The following is a 26,591-nucleotide window of genomic DNA, read 5'->3' as shown; positions in this document are numbered from 1 at the left end:
ATTCACCACTTAAAGCATTATTTTTTTAGTGTATTTGCATGGTTGTGCAACCATAACTATTATTTAATTCCAGAATGTTGTCACCACTCCAAAAAGAAATCCAATACCCCTGCACGGTCACTCTCCACTTCCTTCCTCCCCAGCCCCTGGCAATCACTGATCCATTTGCTATCTCTGTGGATCTACCTACTCAGGGCATTTCAGGTAAGCACAATCATACAATAGATAACCTTTTGTGTCTCGCATCTTTCAGTTAGCATAATGCCTTCAAGCTTTTTATGGCTAAGTAACGCTCCATTTTATAGATAGAGCACATTTTGTTTATCCATTCATCAATTCGTGGAAATTTGGGTTTACCACCATTGGTTTGTTATGAATAATATGATTTTGAACTTATGTATATAAGTTTTTGCGTGACACATTTTCAATTCTCTCAGATGAGAATTCTCAGTAGAATTGCTGGATCGTATGGTAATTCTACATTTAATTTCAGAAGAACTGCCTGATGCTTTCCACAGTGTGTATGCCACTCTACACTCCTAACAGCGGTTGGGAGGGTTCTCCTTTCTCTACATCCTTGCCAATACTTGTCTTTTCCCTTCTCAGATGATGGCCATCCTAAGTGGGTGTGAAATCATACCTCATTTCATTTTTTTTTTTTTTTTTTTTTTTAAAGATTTTTGTATTTATTTATTTGAGAGAGAGAGAATGAGAGAGCAAGCACATGAGAGGGGGGAGGGTCAGAGGGAGAAGCAGACTCCCTGCCGAGCAGGGAGCCCGATGCGGGACTCGATCCAGGGACTCCAGGATCATGACCTGAGCCGAAGGCAGTCGCTTAACCAACTGAGCCACCCAGGCGCCCATACCTCATTTCATTTTTGATTTGCAGTTACTCAACTATTAATGATGTTGAACATATGTGTGTGTGTGTGTGTGTGTGTGTGTGTGTACTTGTTGGCCATTTTAGACAAATGTCTCCTTTGGAAAAATGTCTATTCAAAATTTTTGCCCATGTTTTAATTGGGCCATTTGTCTTTTTTATCATAGAGTTTTACATGTTCTTTATATATGTTGGATACAAGACCCATATCATGATTTGACCCAGATATATGATTTGCAAATATTTTCTCCCGTCCTCTAGATTATCTTTTTACTTCCTTTGTAGTGTCTTTTGATGTATGTAAGTTTTTAATTTTGATGAAACCTTGGTCAATGTTAATCAAAAGACAGGTCTGTGTTTTTAAACTTGTTTTCAATATCAAACCACTAAGAAGTAAATTCTAATTTATTTAATGAGATAAATTAAATATTAAGGAGTGAATTTTGGTCAAGTAGCATTGAGCTTTGAAGGGCCACAAACCATTGCAACATATAAGATTTATTTTCCTTCAGGGGCACCTGGGTGGCTCAGTTAGTTAAGTGTCTGCCTTCAGCTCACATCATGATCTTGGGGTCCTGGGATGGAGCCCTGCATGGGGCTCCCTGCTCAGCGGGGAGTCTGCTTCTCCCTCTCCCTCTGTGCTCTCTTTCTCTCTCACTCTCTCAAGTAAATAAATAAAATCTTCAAAAAAAAGACTTATTTTCCTCCAACAATCACTTTTTCCCTTGGGGAGCACCACTGCCACCCCATTTTCACTGAGAATGCAGAAATGAGGTCAGAGCTATCACTCTTTACCTAAACTTAGGTGAGGTTGGGAAAGAGACTTGAGCCCACTGTCCGTGTGAGTTAATCTGCTCGGGTGCTCCAGAACCTGTCCCAGACCAGAGACATTCTCTACTTCCTGAGGCCATACGTGATCTTTCTCAGCTAAACCTTTAGAGATTGAATATAAAGGCACCAGTGGTTTTATTCTTCCCTCCCTGTGCAGTCTTGGACCGCAGACTGTTAACAGCGCCTCGGAACATTTCCAACAGTTGTTCAGTTTACACAATTTATTGCTTAATCATATGCTATGGGTTTATAGCTGGGTTTCGATCTGCCAGTCCTGGCTTGCTTTTATGTTCACATGATACACGTCACTGGCACTGGATAAACACTTGGAATACCAACATAAATCTTACTTCCTCCAACTTGATTTGAGGGTTCCATGCTGACAATGTCTTAAAGACCTCTTTTTATTCCATTGCAAAGTCTAGCTTGGTATTGTGCACCAGCGTGGATTTGACACCTATTGACTCCTTGACATTTGTGTGTTTCTTCATCTAAAAGAAGTGATGCGTGTGCTTTGTTAGAATAACTTCCTAGGGGCGCCTGGGTGGCTCAGTCGTTAAGCGTCTGCCTTCGGCTCAGGTCATGATCCCAGGGTCCTGGGATCGAGCCCCACATCGGGCTCCCTGCTCTGCGGGAAGCCTGCTTCTCCCTCTCCCACTCCCCCTGCTTGTGTTCCCTCTCTCGCTGTGTCTCTCTCTGTCAAATAAATAAAATCTTTAAAAAAAAAAAAAAAAAAAAAAAAAAAGAATAACTTCCTAATCTTTTTATTTTGCTATGTGTCCCTGGTCACATATGGGTGGCATTCATGGAGTTGGGGTTACTTGCTGTCAGATCCCTGGGATAGGCCCTGGACAGCTAGGTTGGAATCAGGAAAAGGAGTATTTTCCCAAAGTGTTGGAAACCATGGTAGTGTAGAAGCTAGGTGACTTAAGGGAGAAAATCAGAGGTCAGGACCAACCTAGCTATATTTAGAATCAGACATGTGGGTCCCTTGAAGGCTGCAAACAGCAAGTCAGGTGAGTGATGAAGGGCCCTGAGACCACCATGAGGTGGATAAGCAGTATAAGGCAGGTTAAGGTGAAATGGCCCTCGAGGAAGCTGGGAACAGCCAGCTCAGTAAGAAAGGTGGCCCAGTGGGATTTGAAGGTGTAGCCATTCCAGGTGACTGACTAGTACAGCAAGATGAACAATCAGGACCAACGAGTAGCCCTAGGAGTATGCTCTACACTGTCCTAGAGATACTGACCCCAAATCTGCACTGCACTGGTGGAGAGGGAGCTATGGTTTAACTAGGTCTTTTTTTATATTATTATTATATTCAGTTAGCAACTAGGTCTTTTTGCTATTCTTAGTTAGAAAACTTTTTAAGAGAGAGGCCAATGAATACGTATATGTATAAACTCTAGACGGTAGCTGTCACTTTATACGGGGCTCCAAAGTGCCTCGTTTCTATAATGACAAAACTTTATTTTTGCTCTAAATTCTCCCACAATGTCTATGAACTGAAATCACATACAATGCTGTGAACCTTCACCTCTAATATCTGTCCATGCAGACTTGGTCTAAGGGGCCGTGAGCCTGGGGATTTCTTAAGGGACAGGGCTTATGGGCTGGCTCCTTTTATCTTCCTCAGAGGTGAAGTACTTTTCTCCCTTCTCTCTCTCCAGTAACTTCCACAGACTCCATTATTGGGTGTCTCACTTGCTTTTTTCCTCTAAAAAGGGAGTGGTTGGGGCCATTGGTGGGAGCAGATAATGGAGTTAGTCATCCATGTACTTTGTAGCCCAGGATCCTCAGAAAGCTTTACTAAGAGCCTAACACAAAAGGAAGCTAGAATAAGAGACCCAGATATCTTTATAGTGTCTCTACTGAGGACAGGGCATAAGATGGTCTGCATCTAGTAGGATTGGATCTGGTGCATCCATTCATGCTCAACCAACCCCAGTTGGCAATGGTCTCTCAAGCCACATCCAAGCCCAGGATAGCTAGGTTGCAGGACTGTTCTGAGAAGCTCCAGAACTTCAAGGACAGGATGTTGGTCTTCTTCCTGGAGACTGGGAATAGTACCCCAGGTGATGCTGGATTGCTGGGACAAGAGTAGACTCATGTAGCCAGCAGTGTGCCTTCTGAGAGCAGCCATGTCATGCTGTGAGTACTGGTGAGTCTGGACTGCCTGGGAGCTCAAGAACCTGTTCTTTTTGTAGTGAACAATGTAGAGTTTTTCTGGGTTGAGCTGTGGGGTTTCCCTGGTAAATAACCCAGGAAATGTGAACTCTTCTGGAAGAATCTTGAGGTGTCCTGACTGCCTTACTGCTCTTGGAGCCTCCCCTCAAGGACTCAGGGGCCTCAGAGAGTGCTGAGTTCACTACCCTGGTAGGAGAGTCTGAAACCCCAAGATGACCCAGTTATGCACTGATTTCTAGATGTAAAAGTGGGTACACATGGGCCCCTTGCTTGGGAATAGACAAGAGGAGCTTAAAAATGTAAGAATATGACTTCTGTACCTGGTTTTGTTCACTGTGTAAGAGGTATCTTCTGCTGAACTGATCATAGACACATAGACACTTGGATGTTGCTAGGTGACAGTCTGAGATGTGATCAAATCCAAGCTAATAACTGAAATGAGTGTTCTGGATAATCTATGACTTTCTGTTTGTTATCTCCCTATCCTGATTCCTCAGATAATTAAACATGGACATCTCAAGTAGCCTGTCATTGCAAATCCTGCTCTGCTACAGGAAGCATTTTGTTTCCAAAGAAGGAAGAATGAAGGCAAAATTTGATGTAAGGTGTAGTTAGAACTCACATTTCATGGCTTCATCCTCTCCTCCTTCCCTGTTCCCTCCTCCTCCTGCTCCTTCTTCCCTCCTCTTCTTCTTGGTTGTACCAAATAATACTTTATTTCCTAATTTTTAAAGTAGGTATTATCCTCAACTATATAAAATCAAAAGATTAATAGCCTCAAAACAACTGTAAATCATATTTTCTTGTTGGACTTAGTAATTTTTTTGGCAACAAATATCTCAATTTTGAATCTCTCTGCACATTGAGAATAAGTTGGATTTTCTTAAATAATTTCTTAAAACCTTTAATGATGTAGGGGAGGACATATGCTATCAGTGAGGTATTTACATGTCCAAGATATGGAAATCCATAATAAGGATGCTTTAAAACTAGTCATCTCCATATGTGTCAAATGTGGTGCTCACAGGAACTCATAACATATTTACCCTCTTTTTTTTTCCATGGAAGACAAATTGCAGCTGAACCTTTAGAAAAAGTTACCATTCCAGATTAAGTGAGTATTTTGTATGAGATAATAGTTAAAAGCATGGACTTTACATTAAATAATTACCTATCATCTATTATGTGGAAAATACCTTGTTAAGTATCACCAAGGATACAAAGTAACAGGACCTTGTGTCTCTGAGCACAGACATCTCATTATCTAGTGAGTCAAGATTAAAACATGCACAAGAAACTGTAACCAAATCACTGTGACACCAGTCTTGTAAGGAGAGATGACATAGACTAGCATTTCAGATGTGGGCTAACTTTACTTGGGTCATTCAAGTGCAGGTCACATTTAAATGAGATTATAAAAAAATAACCGAATTTAAGAAAGCAGAAATGAGGGAGAACATTCAGAAGGTGTATATGTGAAAAGGTGGAGGGGCAGCAAAAGGAGGGACCAGCATCCAATGATGACTGATGGCAGCACAAAACACAGAACACACTAGGAGCATGGCAGGATGTGGCCAGACTCCCCAGTGTTTGCTCTGGGCAATGGCTGCCCTTAATCATTTCTGAGCACTGAAGTGATACAGTCATGGGAGAAATGATATGAGAATGGATGAACCAGAGGCAGAATGATGATTTAGAAGCATCTTATGGGAGTTCAAGAATGAGAGATTGAAGATGTGACAGTCCAGAGGGTATGGCAGGAATAGAAAGGAAGGGATAGAAAATGCAAACTTAACCATATGAAGAAAACCTCCTAAGACTTGGTGATTGATTGGCTACAGAGGGAGGCAGGAAAGGAGAGGAAAGAACCAAAAAGAACTTGAGGGTTTTATGTCTGCATGATTAGAAACATGATTAAATGTGAAGTCAGGAGGAGGATGTGGTTTGAGAGAGAAAATTACTGTGTGTGTTTACAGGTGATGAATTCTAGGAGCTAAAGGTCCAATAAGCAGATGCAAAGGGTGCATGGTGAGAGATGGGTAATAGCAAAAGTGGATTCAGGGAGTTGCCTTTTTGCTGGTGTAGTGAAAGCTACAAGTGTGAGTGAGATCATGGGAAGGAAGTTGGCGAAAAATAACAACTTTGGGAAAGTTTTTACTCCAAAGGTGATGGGATTCCCATGAGTGAACTCTTTCTGTTGTAAGAGTTACAACAGTTTGGGCTCCACTTGGGCATCTCATGTCACCTCCAGTTCAATATGTTCAAACCAAATTCATCGTGTCCACTTGGCCTCCTCTTTTTTGTCATCCTCTGGCCTTATCTCTGTTGTAGTGCCAATAACAAGTGAGCCAACAAATGGGAAACCTTGGAAACCCTCTTTTCACTGTCTTTATCCTGTCTTTTAGTAAATTGTGAGTACTTAACTGTAATATAGTTAAATTTAGGATTAGTGGGGCTTTTTTGGGGTCTTGTTAAAAAACTCTTCTCTACCTAAAGTCATGAATATGTTCTTCTATATAATTGTCTACATGTTTTATCCTTTAACTTTAACATTCATGACATTAATCTACCTGCTAATGTTTCTGATACATGCTATATGAAGTAGTACTCTGATTTCATCTATGCTTTTCCATATGGATAACTGTCTCAACGGTATTTATCAAAAGGACATCTCCACTATCTTAAGTGTCACTCTAGATTTATGCCAAGAGTTCATGCATGTATAAGGTTTCATTATTTATTATGGCTGAGTAATATATATATGATATATATGTTATATATATGAGGGACACTTGGGTTACTTCCATATCTTGGCTATTGTAAATTGTTGCGGTAAATATAGGTTTGTATACATCTTTTCAAACTAGGGTTTTTCTTTTCTTTGGGTAAATACCCACTGGTGGAATTACTGGTTCATATGGAATTCTATTTTTAATATTATGAAGAACCTCCACAATGTTTTCCACAGTGGCTGCACCAGTTTGCATTCCCCCAAAAAACATAATCCTATAAGAACATGGATGAACCTAGAGACACTACTACTAGTACTAAGTGAAATAAGTCAGTAAGAAAAAGACAAATGTCATATGATTTCTCTCATATGTGAAACTGAGGAAACAAAACAAACAAAGAAAAAAGAGACAAACTAGAAAACAGACTCTTATACAGAGAACAAACTGATGGTTTACCAGAAGGGGGGTTGGTGGGGATGGGTCAAATAGGTGATGGTAATTAAGGATTATCATCATGGGCACTGAGTAATGTATAAAATTGTTGAATTGTTATATTGTACACCTGAAACTAATTAACACTGTATGTTAATTATACTTGAATAAAAAAAAGATACTTTCACCCATCAAATTAAAAACTTAAAGGAAATGGAGCCATAATTTTTTTTTTTTTTTTTTTTTTTTGGAGCCATAATTTTTTTAAAGTGTTCATGCAGATAGAGATTTGCTTCTAGGCCCTATCTTGTTCCCTTTCATCCATTAGTCTCTGCATGAACAAGTATCATACAGTCTTGGTTGCTACACTTGATAATATGCTTCAGACATGGTGAACAATTTTCCCATTTCCAATTATTATTCAAGAATGAGTTGGATAGGGGCGCCTGGGTGGCTCAGTCGGTCAAGCATCTGCCTTCGCCTTGGGTCATGGTCCCAGGGTCCTGGGATCGAGCCCCACTTTGGGCTCCCTGCTTGGCAAGCCAGCTTCTCCCTCTCCCTCTGTCTCTGCTCCCCCTGCTGTGCTCTCTCTCAAATAAATAAATAAAATCTTAAAAAAAAAAAGAATGACTTGAATATCCAAGTCCCTCTGTATTTCCAAATAAATTTTGCAACCAGTTTGTCAAGTTTTCCCAAATCCTGCTATATTGTTAGTTGAGATTTCATTAACTGTACATTTGAGAAGAATTGAAATCTTTACAAAATTGGGTCTATCAACCAATGCCATCCATTCATTTGAGTCTTCTTTAATATCTCCTATTGACATTTTATATTTTCTCTATAAAACCCTTACATATTTTTAAAGTTTTTTGTGGGGGAACTATGTTTTATTTTTGCTTATTGCTAAGACTAATATCTAATAGTTTGCTGATGTTTTCTTTGAGGAGTTTTATGGTTTCAGGTCTTATATGTGGGTCTTTCTTTAATCCATCTTGAGTTTATTTTTGTGTATGGTGTAAGAAAGTGGTCCAGTTTCATTATTTTTCAAGTAGCTGTCCAGTTTTCCCAATGCTCCTATAATTGGCATTTTTAATATTTGTTTTGTAGACTTTTATTGTTGACATATAAAAATGAAATTTATTTTTATATGTTGAATTTTAATAAGCTTTCAATTTTGCTAAATTTTCCTTTTAATTCTAATGAAATTTTATGGATTATTTTTACACAAAAAATTCATATCATCCCCCAAATCACATCACTTCCATTTCTAGGTCTTGTATTTTCCCTTTCTTTGTAATTCTTGTCTTACTGGTGGCTAGCCCTGTGCTACAATGTTGAAAGCAATGTGCAGTATAAGACATTTTTGTTTTGTTCCTGATATCAAAAGATTTCAACTTTTTAACCATTAAATATGCTTTGCATAATTTTAGTAGAATCTCTTTATTAGACTGAGGAAGATCTCTTCTATTCTTAATTTATTAGGCAATCTGTCATTTTTATTATGAAAAGCTTTATCAAGTGCTATTTCTGCATCTGTGACTTTTCATTTGTTAACATTTTGGATTACATTGACTGATTTTCCACCATCAGACCAACCTTGCATTGTGGAGTTAAACCTAATTTAGTAATGATATCTATACTTTTTGCTGCATTCAGTTTGTCCATATTCTGTTTAGACTTTTTGCATATATGTTCAAGAGAGACTGGCCTGTGATTTTCTTTTGCCTATTGTTCTTGTCAGATTTTTCATTAATGTTATACTCATTTCAGAAAATGACATGAGACATTTCCTGTTCTCCAAATGAATTTATTTCTATTTTGATTTTTTTTTTTTACTGTTAGAGAAAAAAATGTGAGTTAAGACACTTGGACCTAATGTTTTCCTTAGGAAGAGATTTTTGAGTTCTTTATTATGGAAAAATTCTGTTGACCTTTAATTCATTTACTGGGTTTACTGACATACTTGAGTTTAAATGTAACATCTTACTTTGTGATTTGGATTTTTCCCATCAGTTCTATCTATTTTTCTCTCTTTTTAAGACTTCCTTTAGATGAACTGTTTTTCAAACCTGTCTTTCCTCTTCATTGGTTTAAATTCATGCACTTTGCTTTTGTGCTCTTAATACTTATCCCAGAAATTGCACCATACGTGCTCAACTTACCACTTCTAAAATAATTATGTTTACCCTCTTTTTGAACAATGGAAGGAATTTAGAGCACTTTAACTCTTTTATCCTCTCCTGATTTATTTACTATCACTGTTGCTTTTTAAGATTTTATTTTGTTTTAATTCTTCAGAGATATTATATTTATACAGTAAATTTTATTAGGTTTATACATATATTGCTACATTATCTGCACTTTCTTTCTTTTCTTTTCTTTTCTTTTTTTTTTTTGCACTTACTTTCTTCTTGTATTTCAAACCTACTATCTGGGAAAAATTTGACTCTACCTGAATTACACCCTTAATTTCTTTTACTGTGCTGTTCCCAGTGCTTTTGCTTTCTGTTGTTGTGTAAAGAGTATTTATTTAGCCCTTATTCTTGAAAGATATGTTCACTGGGTATAGAATTATTTCTCCCTGCTCATCACAGATGTCAGTTTTATGTCTTCTAGATTTCGTGGCTATTAACAAGAAGTCAACTATTACTCTCACTCACTGGAAGGACTCTCTCTGTCTCTCTTTCTACATATGCTGTGTATATATGTAGATGTATTTTTTTCTAGCTGTTTTAGGATTTACCTCCTTGGGGTTTTTAAAGTTTTTATTATAATCTTATTGTGGATTTATATCTATTTTTCCCGCTTGAAACTGATGACACTTTTGAGCCTGAATAGGTAGAAAAATTATGATCCAACCAATTGTGAAGCTAGGGAGAGTTGTGGGAAATGATATCACAAAGAAAGGAGCAGATTCAGAAGGTGTGGGAGGGAGAGGCAGAAGATGGAAACATGCTTTCAGGGCCAGATGCTTAGAAAAGGAGCCTTGATGAGGGTGGCAGTGTAGGGGAGTGGATTTGGGGCTGATGGTGGTCACACCTGAATGGAGCTCAGACTCTCCATGAAATGTGAGTAAATGACCTTTCTTTTCAACATCTCAGTGAATGCTGAATACAGAAGTTTGGAGAACCCTATAGTATAAGATTTCTAATATAATTCTTAAAAGTTGATAACCATGGTCAGAACTCTGAAGAATAAACCTGTGACATCACAATTGTAATCTGAATTTTTCCTGAAATTAAAAAAAATTGGCTTTTTAGGTTTATCATATGATCTGAGCATGTTTTTTGGAAATTAGTATAAAAGTGAGAACTTCAAATAGATGAAATCAATTTTTCTTCATATAACAAAATATAGTCACCTTACGATTGTTAAATACCTTTGAGTCATAAATTTTTTTAAGAGCACAAGTAATGAAAAGTAGATTTCATTCCAGTAGCTTACTGCCCTGATTAATTAATTATGCTTAAAGACAGCCTGGTGAGAGGTATAGTGCCATCGATTTCCAGGATGTATACAAGGCGGTGAAAACGTACCCATGGGGAGCAATTTTAATACATCAATCCGTACAGACTCTGTTGTTGCAGCCAACCCGTATTTGATTTTCCAGAATGTCGGCATTCTGACCTGTGTTCCATTTGTCTGTACTCTGGTGATTGACTATTTTCCTATTTAATCTGGAAGAAATAAGAGGCTTGGGGCTTTCACAGTCTGTCAAGTTTCTCCCTGTCTACTATCCTTATCTCTTTATTCACTTATATTTCCCAGGCCACTAAGAGAAAAATTCACTGAAACCATTAGCTCTCAGACAAATGTTCTCACAGCTCATTCTCCATCAGAGAGGGGGAGCTTGGTGACCCTTTCACCCCATAGACACCAAGGCCGGCTCAGCTAACCAGGCTTGCAGCATCCTTTCTTCCTGTCTTCCTTGCTCTTCCTTGGATTGATCTCTTTCTCCTGAAACTATACTTGCTGTCAGAGAGGACGTCAATCCCAAGTCCCTGATGCCGGCTGACAAGGAAGGCTTGTGTAGACCCAAACCCACCAGGAACCACATTTTAAGGCTTTCTTGCCACAAGGGTATTCCACAGGATCAGCTACCCACAGGCTTACAACTGACACAGATTTATCTCTAATGTATGTCTGTGTATATGCATGCATGTAAATATGTGCATGCATGCATGTGAATGTGTGTATATGCATGTATGCTTGTGTGCATGCGTGCATGTGAATGTGTGTATATATGTATGTGTATGCTTGTGTGCATCTGCCACACATGCATTTGTCTGGCTGTCTGTTTTGCAGTCAGGCAGCTGATATGCATAGGAGTAGCCTCACATTGTCATCTGATCCTGTTAGATGACTAGAAACACCAGGCAGGCTTAGGTACTCCATTTCTAGCCATGGGAAATAATGATGAGGGCAGCTCTGCCTGGAGCTCGCAGAAGTCTTGAAGGATTCAGTGCAATAAGGGGGAAAGAGCCCTGGACCACATTGGTCCTGGTTTTGCTACTGACTGGTTGGATGATCCAGAGCACAGTTTTACCACATGTACGCTGGGGATGATTCTTCCTTTTTGGAGTAGCTGCAAGAACTAAATAAGATCATGTCTGATCAGCACTCGCCCAGCTCATGGTGCAATGGACCAATTGTGTCCCTTAAATTCATATGACCCCCGAATCCCAATGTGATGGTAGGATTACTATCAGGGGGCAGGGCCTTTAGGAGGTGATTGGGTCATAAGGGTGGGGCCCTTATGAGTGGGATTAGTGCCCTGATAAGGGGAGAGGAGAACAGGCTCTCACTCAGCTCTTCTCACCACCTGAGGACAGTGAGAAGTCTGCAGCCCTCCACCTAATCAAAAACCCTCCAAGGCAGGTGTGATCCAATTCTCTCTGTGCAGATGGATGCAGCGAAGAGAGGCCTCATGGGGAGAAAATGATAGAGCAAGAGTTTGAGCCCTGTTCTACCCAACTCTGGAACCAATGTTCCTTCTTCTCAAGTATGCTCAGAGTACCAAGTCAGCATGCCACGAGGAGGAAGAATGCAGCAGAGTACCTCCTGAGGAAGAAGGTAATGGCGTCAGGGGCTCAGAAGAGAGGAAGGGTGTGCAGGGGTGGGCTCTCTGTGGAGGAGGCTGATGGAGTCAGGGGCCCAGAGATGACCTTGATAGTGTCTGGGTTTATGGACCCTGTTTGCCACATATGAGTGGTTGATGGTCTGGGTTTATGTCTTGAGACAGAAATAAGCAGAAGTTGGAAATTCTGTGGACAGTCAAGACTGAGGGTTCACCACACTCAAAAGGCAGGAAATGAAGCAGAGGGTCCGTTTCCTTGCCCCCCTCTATTAGTGCCTCTCATCTCCTTTGCACAAAGATAGCGCTGTTTTGCTGTTGTGGTTTAATTGCTATAAACGAGCGGGTCCTGGATAGACTCTGTCATGGTCCTACAAACTCAAAAAAGAAGGCTGAAGTGTCTCTAAGACTTATAACATGCAGGAAACAATGGGAAATTGTGGCAGTCACACAAATGTCCTGTTTTAAGGTCACCAATACAGAAAGAGTAAATAATTCTAGTGATTTTTTAAACATGCTTGCATAGACACTAAGGATGGTCTTATTTCTCGTTCATTTACTATAAGCTAGAGAGCTCAGGAGACAGAACAGAAGTGAAAGCAAAAGATGATTTGATTTACGAACATTCAGCTTCAACATTTCAAGAAAATATCTGCTAATGGATCAAAGGTAAGGCTGTCCTAGAAAGATAGCGGTGTAACTGACATTAAGAAGCCCCACTTGCGATTTGGAATGCTGATGTCCCCTCAGTTTTTACAAAAGGACTTATTTAGTTGGCTTCCTATCAGAACAGTTCACCTTCTCCTATATTATTAACTTAATTTCACATATTGCGATCTAAATCCTATTTTCTGATCTTTATTTGACTGAGAACAGCGAATTGACTTTACTAGGGCCCTATACCCTGTGTGTCCCCCCCCCCAATTCTGAGGCCAGCAGGCGGGTTTCTAGCTGCTGTTCTTCTGTCAGTGCATTTCTTCCCCTCAGCCCTGCCACTGAACGTCATCTGTGTGACAGAGCACAGCCGACTTTTCCTTGTGATCCAAGGTTAGTTAATGAGCCTGGTCACTGAGTAGATGGCTTTGCTTTTCTGCTTAATAAATTGCTGTCCTTCCAGGATTATTTCTTGGATTATGATGTAATTAATGAAAGCAGTTCACATTTACCCATTCTTAAATATCTGTCTGAAGGGGAAGTAAATCAAAGGGCCAAGATCTGAGTTTGGAGTGGCTCAGACCTGGGTGTAGACCCGGGTGCATACCTTGGCGCTCCCCACCTGCTGAGACTTTCTGAATCTGGGTGGGTTGTTGTGATTGAGCTGTTGTTTCATGCTCTGGACTTTGCAAGCCAGGACTCTGCAAACCACCCCTCTGCTCTGCTGGTTTCCCTGTGACTCTCTGCCAAAGACAATGGTGGGAGGAGTCCTGCAGGCTGGAAGGTCTGGGGGCCCGGGCCTTGCAGTGTGCCCATCCTGGCAACACACCTTGACCATGGCTCTGCCTGTTTGTTCCAGTTTCCGGTTTCTACCTCCTTTCCCCAAGCCAGACCCAGTGCACGCCCCCCAGAGAGAGAAGCACCCCACTTCTAAGCTTTAAGTGTCAGTCATGAGGCCCCACCTTCAAACTCCAGAGCTATGCTCACCTGTGGGTCCAGGTTCTCCACATCCTCATCCGAGTCTCTAAATTCCTTTTTTTTAAAATATATATTTTATTTATTTATTTGTCAGAAAGAGAGAGAGCACAAGCAGGGGGAGCAGCAAAGGGAGAGGGAGAAGCAGACTCCCCGCTGAGCAAGGAGCCTGATGTGGGGCTGGATCCCAGGACCCTGGGATCATGACCTGAGCTGAAGGCAGACCTTAACAGACTGGGCCACCCAGGCATCCCAGTCTCTAAATTTTAGTGGTCTTATAGAGTGTCCTTGGTTCCCCATCCCCCGGGGAGGTAGCTGTTTCCTGTATGGGTTCTGTGATTCCTTCTCTGTGATAGGATCTTTTTGTATCTTTTCAATGATGAACACCTACTTAACTCATTCTGTGTTAAATTCTCTCTGTTAAAATAACTGATGTGGTTTCTGTATTCCTGAATGAACCCCAGCTAATCATGTAAAGCTCTTTATATATAGAATGGCAATAAGAATGAATACCAATTGCTGTGGGTTGAATTGTGTCACCTCCAAATTCACACGGAGTCCTAACCCCCAGTGCCTCAGAATGTGGACGTATTTAGAAATAAGGTCATTGCAGATGTACTCAGCTAAGCTAAGTGAGGTCATACTGGAGTCATGTGGGCCCTAACCCAGTATCACTGGTGTCCTTATACGAAAAGGAGATTAGGACATCAACTGATGACAGAGCAGAGACTGGAGTGATGTGTCTACAAGGCAAGACCCGCCAAGCTTTGCTGGATGTCAGCAGAAGCAGGAGAGAGGTGTGGAACAATTCTTTCTCCAGTGCTCAGAAGGAACCAGTCCTACTGACACCCTGATTTTGGACTTCCAGCCTCCAGATCCGTGAGATGATAAATTTCTGTTGTTTTAAGCCCCCCGTCCAGTTAGTGGTCCTTGGTTACATCAGTCCTGGGAGTATGCCACCTTACAGGACGCTCGTGGAGAATAAACAACCACAGGAGAGTGCCAGGCTCAGGGCCTGACATGGGGCCATTCTCATCGAAAGGCACCTGTTCCCGTCACCATGAATGTGATTATTACAGCTCATTCTTGCAGGCTGTGCTTGGCTTGCTGTTTGTCTTTGATTCAGCTGCTGAGGAGCCTTGCAGCAGGAGCAGGCTTTGGGGGTTACCTGTGGGCTGCTCCTTAATGATCCCTAAGCAGAGGGACCTCTCTGAAGGGCCATGCCTGCTCCCGTGCTTCCCAAGGATCTGTTGAGGCCACTGTGACAATGACACTGGCAGTTCACCGTCTCTCTCTGCACAGTCCCTCATCCTCACCCCCCCGGTGTGCTCCCCAAAACAACTGCACACACACCCCGTCTCCAAGCCCATCTCCCCAGTGAATCTGGTCCCTTAAAGTACATACGAAGCCTGCAGTTAGGTTTTTCAAAGTGAAATTTGCGCAAGTATGGGGTCCATGGGGGGAGAACTGACCCTACAGAAATTCTTGTGATTTTATGTAATGATTCGTTCACCTAATGGCTCCGCACTGTTTGTTCAGCAATGTGAGCAACTGGCTGCTCTCATGGTCTGCCTGGCCCCGACTTCAGAAGCATTATAATTCTATTTAAGAAACAGAGATTCTCGGTCTGTGGTTTTGGCAGATTTAAAAGTTATGTTCTCAGTTGTAAACTTGCCTGGGGATGGACTCAGCTAGCATACACACCCACCCATCTAAGACTGCACAATCCAAGGAGAATCCCTGATATAATAGGGCTAAATGCTGTTCGCTGAAATTGCAGAGGACTTTCTATCTGGACACGGGTGTCGTTCTGGTTGGAATGGAAGACAATAGAGTCTAAGCAGCAAATGATTAAAACACCCATCCTTTTGTTCTTTTGTTTGTTCTATTTTAAAGATGCTTTTTAAGTAATTTGTGATTTGGAAAAGCATTTGAATGGTCTGGAGTTCCAGATTTCCTCCCTAATAGAATGACTGCTTTCTCCTGCGCATCTTTGTGCTCATTTATACTGTAATTCACAAGGACAATGCTCGTGCTTACAAGTCAATGTAGCAATTGCCACCTTTCAGGAAGAAGTGTGGGGCATTCACCCTTTACCATACAGATGGGCTAGTGAACAGAATCCACAGACATTCTTATCATCCGAGACTGAGAAAAGTGAGGAATTCTCAAATATTCATGCTTCTTACCCAACTTTGTCTTGTTTCTTTCAGAATGGGAAGCTAGAAATGTGTAAGACTTAGAAGCATCATGCAGGGTAGTGGTTTCTGAACCTTTCCAGCAGGACCCTTTTGTAGTATCACCGATTTGGGGGGAATTCCAGAGATGGTTGTCCTTTTAATAAACATTGATTGAGGAAATACATTATGATAAAAGATACGAATTCAGTAACACCTTGAAATTAGTTTGTATTTTATGAATCACAGTAGCATCTATATAGTTGAGAAATAGAGCATGTGTGTGTGTGTGTGTGCATGTGTGTGTGTGTGTGCGCGTGCGTGTGTGTGCATGTGTGTGTGCGCGCGCGCGCGCACGTGTGTGTGTGTGTGTGTGTGTGTGTGTGTTTATTAGTTCACTGCAAATGCATTGTTGACGCGGGAACTCCGGTGCTGTCCCGGGATTCTGAGGCCTCAAGATGGCAAAGGAGGAGGGACCATGGCTGTCCCCTGTCCTGGCTCTCACTCACTGGTGAGGCAGGTGACTTGAACAATTCCACCTTTCAGTTGTTGCTTCTTCCTCCCCTGCAACACACAGCACTGGCTTGACCAGATCTGTTCTTTTCAGTGTGACTTCCTGTGGTCTCTTCGAAGTTTCAGGTGCATGGCCTTTTGCATGCAGCAATTTTCCAATGCCGAGGAGCTCTTTCCACCCGCTGTGTGAATAAACTGCTGACTGCCCTCCTCTCTGCCCCAGGATAACTAATGAGAATACCAGCAGGGATCAGGACTCCTGTGAAGATTCAATTAACCAAGGAAGCGTCTGTCCATGTGGCAATAATGGCCCTCGCCTAGTCCCCAGTAGGGTCCTCAGCCCACAATTCCTTGGCTTGGCTGGTGGTCATTGATGAGGCCATTAATCATCCATCCGTGCCGGCTCATTTTAGACGTCCTCTGGGAACCCACGGTCTTGTGTTCTATTTCTCTGATTTCCTCTCTGCTCTGTGTATGCATTTGACCATCATAATTGCACCTCATTTGAGTCAGAGGTGTGATTTCCCTGTTGTAGAATAAGGTCAACTGTCTCTGCTTTCCTTGCTTGCTGGCTTGTGGTTGCAACTCCTTTATGGAATCAACAAAGGTGTCAGGAGAAGGATTATAGACACTTCCAGCCCAAGGTTTTCCTCTTAAGAATATCTGGACTTCATGTTCAGGATAAAAAATTCTTATCAGGTTCTCACCAACACTGAAGAAGTCTTATTGGTGAGGTGTTCCCTAGAGTTTACCTCTGAAACCTTGATCGAATCTGTCATACTGCAATTTATTAATTTTTCCAATTGTATATTGTCTTTTTATTAAACTGTATAATTTTTTTTACAAAATTACGCTCCGGTAAATTTTGTTTGTGAAACTTTTATGTTTAAGGTTTGATCCGTCAGTAATTTATTGTACATATGATATTTACCCAATTAGCCTTCTGTCATTGAGAGTTATTGTTTGTGGCCATTATTTCTGCCAAGTTCAATTTTAGAGATCCAATTTTTATAAAGGATAATAATAACAATAATTATTATAAATTGAGTGAAATAAATTTTGTGCTTTTTTTTTTTTTTTTTTGCCAACACAAAAGAAAATTTTTAGCAAGTCTTCTCAGGTAGTAAAGAATTTCTTCATTGACCAGGTGTGGGTAATTTTTTTTTTAGATTTTTTTTTTAATTTATTTGACAGAGAGATAGAGAGTACAAGTAGGCAGAGCGGCAGGCAGAGGGACAGAGAGAAGCAGGCTCTCCGCTGAGCAGGGAGCCCGACGTGGGGCTCGATCCCAGACCCTGATATCATGAGCTGAGCTGAAGGCAGACGCTTAACAACTGAGCCACCCAGGCGCCCCAGGTGTGGGTAATTTTGTTATTAATTCAACTCTTCACTTTCTTCTAGAAAATTAAAAAAAATACACAATAACATTTAAAATAGCATAGAAAGACGTGAAAGATCTAGGGACAAGTTTAACAAATATGTGGAGGATCTGTATACTAAAAACTCCAAAAAGATTTGCTGAAAGAAATTAAAGGTAACTGATACACAATGAAGATGTAAACTAGATTTGTGGGCACGAAATTAAACATTGCTAAGATGTTCTCTCCAAACTGATTTATAAAGTTTGTAGTATCTCAATCAAAATTTTGTTCAACATCAATAGCTGTCAGGGAAATTCAAACCAAAACCACATTGAGATACCACCTTACACCAGTTAGAATGGCAAACATTAACAAGACAGGAAAAAACAAATGTTGGAGAGGATGTGGAGAAAGGGGAATCCTCTTATACTGTTGGTGGGAATGCAAGTTGGTACAGCCACTCTGGAAAACAGTATGGAGGTTCCTCAAAAATTAAAAATATAGCTACCCTATGACCCAGCAATTGCACTACTAGGTATTTACACCAAAGACACAGATGTAGTGAAAAGAAGGGCCATATGCACCCCAATGTTCATAGCAGCAATGTCCACAATAGCCAAACTATGGAAAGAGCCGAGATGCCTTTCAACAGATGAATGGATAAAGATGTGGTCCATATATGCAGTGGAATATTACTCAGCCATCAGAAAGGATGAATACCCACCATTTGCATCGACATGGATGGAACTGGAGGGGATTATGCTAAGTGAAATAAGTCAGGCGGAAAAAGACAATTATCATATGGTTTCACTTATATGTGGAACATAAGCAATAGTATCGAGGACATTAGGAGAAGGAAGGGAGAAATGAAAGGGGGGAAATCAGAGGAGGAGATGAACCATGAGAGACTATGGACTCCAGGAAACAAACTGAGGGTTTCAGAAGGGAGGGGGGTAGGGGGATGGGTTAGCCCAGTGATGCGTATTAAGGAGGGCATATATTGCAATGAGCACTGGGTGTTATATGCAAACAATGAATCATGGAACACTACATCAAAATCTAATGAAGTACTGTATGGGGACTAACAACACAATAATAAAAAAATATATTTTTTAATTGAAATTCTAAAGTATCCCCCCAAATAGGAAAATCAGCCTGCAAAACAAAATAAAATGGTTTACTATATAATAAAAAAAAATTCAGCAGGATAAATAAATAATAAAATATATACTTATTTAATCTTAATTGGATTTATATCAAATTTTTAGATTTTGGGGGAAAATTGACATCATAATATATCAAGTCTTTTTAATCTGTAAGAAGGTATAGCCTACTATTTATTTAAGTTTTCTTTCTTTTTTTTTCAGTAGCAATTTTGTGGTTTTCTGCCTTGAGGTCTTATGTTTTTGAGATAACTGTAAATAATATCTTAATGTTTTTTTCCTAATCATCTGCTGCTGGTATAGTATCCAGCAAATTTACTAAATTTGTTTACTAATTTTGACACTATTTTTCTATAGATCCTTTTAGACTTTCTATTTAAAAAAACCCACATCCTCTTTGATTAATGAAATGACAGTTTAGTTCTTCTTCCTCAAACCTTATATTTATTTATTCTTAATTTAACTAGTTAAAATTATAATAAAATATTTAATTTAATTTATTAATTTAATGATTGTCCTATTTCTGACCACAAGGATACATCTTTTTACCACAAAGAATGGGTGTTTGCTGGATGCTTGTTGTAGATAAATCTTATCAAGTTAAGGAAATAGTCTTCTATTTTTAGAATGCTAATAGTTTTATCATAAACATATATCAATTTTTAACAAATATTTTTTTCTGCAACCACTGAGGTGATAGTTTTTTTTTTTTCACTGTATTCTGTTAATTTTGTGAAATTCACCAAACACATTTTCTTAGGCTAAATTAATCCAGGAATCTTGGAATAACCCAAACTTCATTGTGATGTATTAAGCTTTTAATACATCACTAGCATTTATTTGTTGATATTTTATTTAGGACTTTTTCATTTATGTTCAAGAACAATTGTTCTGTAATTGGCATGTCCTGGCCAGAGTTTGATATCAAAGTACATGGGTTACCTAAACCAAATAGGTTTGCTCTCACATAGTCTTTCTTTTTCTTAATATTCTTCCCAGAAATTAATTTTTATTGTTCTAAAATGAATCAACTTTTGCTTTGTGAATCTATCATATTGATTTATGTTTTATATTATCTTATCTTATCTAAATACTAATTTGCTTCTATGTTTGGACATTTAATTTGTTCATTTTTCACATCTTGAAATAGATAATTACATCACTGGTCTTCATCTGACTTTATTTTCCAAACCATGCATTTAAGCCCATAAATTTCTCTCTACATACAACCATTTATACATCTCTCAAGTTGTGGTATGTTGTGAATTTAATATCATTTTGTTAAAAATATTTCCATTTTCCATTTCAATTTCTTCTTTGCTTGTGGATTATATCAGTGAATTGCTCAAATTACAGACATGAGAAATTTTCTAACTATATTTCTGTTGTTATATTCCGGTTGTATTGCGAAGTCATCAGCAAACATGTTCTGGATTCCCTCCTTTGAAATTTATTGAAACCTGCCTTATGATTCAATATAGGGCCAACTCCGATAAATGTTCCAGGTGTGCTTGAAAGCTAATATGCATATTTTATTGACGTATGTGTTTTAAATTGTTGGTTGTACTTGAGAAACACATGCAAAGGACTGATCCCAGAGAAAACCATCTGGAAGAAGAGCAAACCACCATGTACTGCATGGTAAGAGCTATTTTAAAGCTTGAGTAATTCAGACAATGTGGTACAATGGACCAGACTGGAGAGAGCAGAGACAGACCCACAGGTATGAACAGACTTGCTTTATAGCAAAGGTGATGAAATATGGTCTGGGAAAGAATAGTCTTCTCAATAAGTGGTGTGGATTCACTGGGGATCCATATGGGAAAAAAATGAAACCTGACCCCTATATCAAACCTTATAGAAGAAAAAAATTACATATGATTCAAAGACTTAAATGTGAAAGGTAAAATAATAAATCATGAGAAATAATATAAGGAAACAGCTGTCTTTAGGGCAGGCAAGTTTTCTTAAACAGGATACTATAAATATTAACCAATACATGAAAGATCCATAGATGGTACTAAGTAAAGATTAAGAAATTTTGTTTACCAAAAGACACCCGTGAGAGAGTAGCAAAGAAAGACACAGGGAGAAGATATTGACAAGACTCAGATCCAGAATATATAAAGAAATCTTACAAAGTAATAAGCCAAAGACCAATAACTCAAGTTGTTGGGTTCAAGTCTTGCACAGGCACTTTATAAATGGGTGAAGCATATCTAAATGACCCTTGAACTGATAAATCCATTTGAAATGGAACATAGACCCACAATATGGTCCTGCACCACACCCCCCTGAAATGACTAAAAGTAAAAATAAACCAATGAGACAATACTAAGTGTTGGCAAGCATGTAGAAAAATACATCCTTCCTGAGATACTGCTGATGGGAGTGGAAAGTGTCACAAGAATTTGAACACTGGTTCCTTGGCAGCATCTTTCAAATGCCATTAGGGCATCTACCTGCACATGCCCATGACCCAGAAACATCTGAACTGTGGGGAAATCAACACAGCAGAAATGAGAATCTATGCACAGAAGACATATAAAAGAATGTTCATAGCAGCCTTGTCTACACGAGCTAAAACCTGGAAACACCTTACAAGTCCATCAACAACAGATTGGATAAATTGGTGCATATCCACGCAATGTAATCGGAAACAGCAAAGCAAAGGGAAAAAGCACTGCTCCAGGCACACACAGAACTTTGGATGACACAGTTGGACGCGAAAGTACACATAGTGCATGAACTGATTTGTACTAATTAAAAAAAAAAAAAAGCAAGTAAAGTGAATCTATGGGCTGGAAGGCAGCGGATGGTGATCTTTAAGGGGTGTAAGTAATGGCAGGGACACCTGGGAGGCTTTTGGGGTGCTGGCCGTGTTGAGTATTTTGACTGGGGTGGTGGTCACGGTGGGTATGGTCACGGTGTAAATGCTTGTCCAGTGTACACCTACGGTCTGCTCACTTTTCAGAATGTACTTTGTACTTCAGTCAAATTTTTATAAATAAGCACAAAGAAATGACATAAAAATATAAGCAAATAAAACATGCGAGGAACATTCACCTGCCCCAAGTCCTCCAGGAGCAACTGGCCTGTGGCCCCATCACACAACCTCCTTACCCCTCCAGTACACCCTGGAAATCCTATCAGCTGTGCCCTAAATCTAGAATTCTCTTCGTCCCAGTGTTTGCCTTCTCAAGGCTGACTCAGACTTTGAGACTCAGCTTAGATACTGTGTCCTCCAGGAAGAGTTCAATAATGTCTCCCAGCCAGTTCATCTTGTAGCTCCCCACACATTCATTTCTTAGCTCTACTAACCATGTTTTTATTTTTTATGATGCTTTTTTAGGGGGCCTGGCTGTCGAGGGAGAGAAACCCCTCCCAGGGCTTGCCAATTCTTAGAAATAGCAAATGACTCCCCTGGCAGCATGTTTTTCATGTGCAAACTACACAATCCAGAGCCCATAGTTCTAATTACCTTATCTCTCTGAGGTTTATACTCAGGAGGCAATATTCCTCTGCTGAATCACCCCTGAGGCCAGGTAGTGGACAACCAGGGACCGCCCCCACACCCTGGTGCACAGAGGGACTCGGGGCAGACAGGGTAGTAATTTGCCTCCAGAAACAAGGTCTTCACTAGCAGCATGGAGCAGAGGAGTTATGATCATGACCGGTAAAGGAGCAAGTTCTGGACAAAATGATACCAACAAAATTATTCTATTGAATCTTGAATTAAAAGCTATTATAAGAGTATCTATTTTTTTTCTCTTAAGCTTAATATCAAAAAGGTCTCTGATTTGTTAAGAATCTAATTCAGAAAACTCTAGGTATTAGAGCATTTTTCAGTTTGCATGCTTTCGACCTCCTGAGAACAGAGGTGCGGTCTCGTTCCTGTCGTGTCTCCAGAACCTAGCCTGTTGCATGGAATGCCATAGGTACTGAGTGAATGTTGGCACACTTGACAGTCTGAGTCTGCAGGAGCTGCTGAGTTGGGTCCCAGGGAAGGTGTCTAGGAGAATCGGTCTAATAAGCTATTGAGTCTAATGGAAAGTTGAAGAGTTAAGGAGCACCCTGCCTACACACACACACCTCACTGTGTCTCTGCCTCTCTCTCTCACACACACACCTACACAATCACACACATGTACACACCTGTTTTGGATCCAACTTGCAAGCCTCAGCACCTGTGAGTAACAATGCGCTGTCGGGTCTGGAAGACCACCCAGGGCATGGTCTCGCTGGCTATGATCTCTTGGATTTGTTTCTTCATTCCAGGACAGTGAAGTTGGATTGGAAGTTAGCTGCTCCACATAAACTATCTAATCATAGTGAAAACGGACTCACATTTCCCTCCCGCTCTGGAAATACATCACAAACTTGCTATCTCTTGGACAAGGCTGAACTTCTTTTTGCTGAGCTAAACCTTTTGCAAGTCCTAACAAAAGTCTCCTGCCGTTCTCTCAAGGGGTGTCCATCTTGCACAGAACTGCGCTAGAACTTTATTGAGTCTTATTGTAACATTTTGAAAAGAGAGATTCTTGCCATTATTGTACACTTTTGTTCTGCTGCTGCCGTGAACTGGACCGTGTGTCTGTGACAGGGACTTTGCATCAGGGAGCCCCGTCCTCCCCGGAGCGTTGCTTCCCCGAGGCGGACAGCTGATGGGGAAAGGTGGCCCGGAGCTCTGAGACGTCTGCCCACTGGTGCGAGTGTGCTTCTGAGCAGCTGCTCCTCATAAATCATAAATCATAAATGCAGGAGGCTGCCCGGGGAACCAAGCCGGGGCTCTGGTCCGCGCACGCTTCTTCTCAGCTGCTTTGGAAGCAATGTCACCGAAGGAACTGGGGTCCAGGAAGCGTTGCTGGGGAGCAAACTGCAGTTACATAGACAGGCATCAAATCACACCTCTGTGTGACCCGGGGGTGATGATTCGCCCTCTCTGAGTCTGGGGGGGGTGGCAATGATGCCACCATTGCAGCCACCTGGCACTTTATGGACAGGCTCTCGTCCTTGTCCCTCCTTGGAGAGGCCACGCAGGTAGCTCTGCTTTCACGCCTGCAGGTGGCAGAGAGGTTTGGACAGGAGGAGATCTGGCGTCCGACCGAATGCCAGAGAGACACTGTCAGAGAGACTCTCAGCTTCTGGAGGGGAGCATTTGGGTGCTCACGAGGTGACTGAGCAGGTGATGGATAGGGGACCATGGCTTTCTTCCCTCCCCGACGAGGCAGTGAGAAGTGAAAGACAATCATGGAGCAACAGTGATGAATTCGAAAGTCAGAACCTCTCAGCCGTGCAGGAAAAGCAGGGCTGTGCTTATAGTTATTGATCACTCTGGATTTATCCTGCATGATATTAAGGTAATGAGAACCAGAGGAATAAAAGTGATTTACAGGTAATTATGGGCAGAGACTCGCTAATCGTCCCATCTTTAATTTGAGGCAGTAGGATGGACGGCTTCTGCCTTGGCATGTTGGTGCAGGTTCCGCGCATCCAGCAAGGACCCAGCGAGGCCAGCAGTCTGGGTGGGGAGGTTGAGTGTAGGGGTCTGGGGGTGTAGGGGGTGTGGGGAGTTGGGGTTGTGGAGGGTTGGGGGTCGGAGGTGGCGGTGTAGGGGTGTGGGAATGTTGGGGGAGCTGGGGGTGGCGATGTAGGGGTGTGGGGTGTGTGGGGGTGGAGGTGGGGGGTTGGAGTGGGGATGAGGGGGAGGGCAGAGCCGCCCATCATCATCGGCTCCTCCAGGTGCTTGCTTGTCCCCAATTGCACCAGAGACACACACTGCCTCATGTAGGAAGGAGATTCTGGGGGCTCTGGGGTGGCAGATTGCTATGAGTTGTGTGCGCACCTCAGGGCTGACCGTCTGGATTCTCTTGGGAGGTTTCTACTCTCATGCGAGCTCAGGTATCACTCAGCCCCTTGACCCCACTGACTTTGCCCTTTGACCCTCATTCCCAGGCACAGAGCTCTTTGTCTCTGAGGAGAGGTAAGGTGCAAAACAGGGCGTCCCTGCCACCAAAGATTCGAAAATTGGCTCGCAGCCTTCTCTTTTCCCTGGTGGCAGTCACAGTGCTGTCTCTGTTCTCCGACTATATTGGGGGTATGCTCACACAACACACTCACACTTCCCTTCCCTGTGATTTGAGGGCAGGCTGTGGTGGGGGGAGCAGGACAGGGGACTGGTCCAGATCCTCCTTGACCTGCTGCCTAAGCTCCCGTGAGACCTTCCCTCTCCCACGGTCTCAAGCCCCTGTCCTGCAGGATGGGCTCTCGACGCGCACGGCCAGGGCTCCAGGGGTTTTGTAGAGGGTTAAGATGATGTGATGATGATAGCAGCTGGTGTGTGTGTGTGTGTGTGTGTGAATGGTGGTGTTGGCTGCGTGTCTGAGTGTGAGAATGAGTGTGCCTTTGTGAGGGTAGATGTGTGTGGTTGTGCTTATGTGACATGTGAGTGAGTGTGCATGAGTGGGTTGTGTGATTGTGAGTGTGTGTGTCCACTATGTTGTATGCAGTGCGTTCCCATGTTTGGCTGTGCACCTCGATTGTTCATGTAGCTGGAAACACATCCCCTGAATCTTACAAGCATGTGAGTTTTTCTGTAGAAATGAAATCAATGTTAGACTTAATAAGAGGAGGAAAGACTCCAAAGTCCAGCAAACAAGTTCCACAGGCCTCAAAGCAGCCTTGGCCCTTATGACCTCAGGGGACGCCTCGCTGGCCACTTCTGCCTTCAGGCCTTGGATTATTGCCTTGTCTTTTTCTCCAAAGAGATGCATTTCTCATCCAGCCCCATCCTCCAACCCATAAATGACCTTAGCTTCCCCAGGCAGAACGGGTACTGTACCCCAGGGCATGCCCTCACATCACCTCAAATTCCTCTTGAGGTCTCTCAGTTAAGCAATAGAAGACGCTGGATGGATTGAAGTTCCAGCTTCCTTCACCAAATTGGATTAAATCTTTCCATAGAGATGACCAGACTCTATGAGATGAAGGATGTCCTGGAACTTTCCCTGCACGTGGTCATGTCAATAGCTAGTAAGTCACTGCGTTCTTCTCAAAGTGTGCTCTCGAGTGTGGGTCAGAGATCCCATGGCCGAGCAGAGCCAGGAGACATTCTGTTCTGTCTTCTGAAAGCTGGGATGCAGGATCACAGAACGAATCACAGAACAGGAAGACGGGCTCCATCCTGAAGACGTTGAGGGACAGCGCATGTTTCTTCTGCCTCAGGCTTGGGAAAGCCCTGGGGTTTGGGATTGGAGCCCTAAACATATAAGGAGAAATGGGTTTTCTTCAAGAAATAGGTTAAAAATACAGGTAAGTCTGTGAGGGGAGATGTATCTCCTCCTTTTTTTTTTCTATGTTCTTGAAGTAGCCCTTATGTTACATTTATTTCAAAATAGGAGTATCTCCAATTAGCAAGAAAACAGTGGTGCATTACTTACATTTAAAAAATGTTATGGCAAGAACTGTGTATAAATCAATACTTATGAATAGAGTTTGACTTTAGTTTACAACAGAATGTCTATTTTTTTTTGTTTGGTTTTGCTTAACATCATAGACTTTTTGTGTTAAATGTTTTTTTAATGATCTCAAAGGATTTCTTTAATGAGGATGCTCT

At 41.4% G+C, this 26,591-nt stretch overlaps 1 long non-coding RNA gene across 1 annotated transcript; it reads left to right on the top strand.

Annotated features, from left to right (window-relative positions):
- The first annotated feature begins 146 nt into the window (after nucleotides 1-146).
- LOC118543298 (uncharacterized) lies at nucleotides 147-16,123 on the top strand. The gene is made up of 4 exons (XR_004921003.2): nucleotides 147-204; nucleotides 11,963-12,132; nucleotides 12,704-12,802; nucleotides 14,458-16,123. It is a non-coding gene; the product is annotated as an uncharacterized LOC118543298 (long non-coding RNA).
- The last annotated feature ends 10,468 nt before the right edge of the window (nucleotides 16,124-26,591 follow it).

The sequence above is a fragment of the Halichoerus grypus genome, chromosome 2 (assembly GCF_964656455.1).
Source record: "Halichoerus grypus chromosome 2, mHalGry1.hap1.1, whole genome shotgun sequence".
In the NCBI taxonomy this organism is placed as follows: Eukaryota; Metazoa; Chordata; class Mammalia; order Carnivora; family Phocidae; genus Halichoerus; species Halichoerus grypus.
This window is presented reverse-complemented; position numbering and strand designations above follow the sequence as displayed.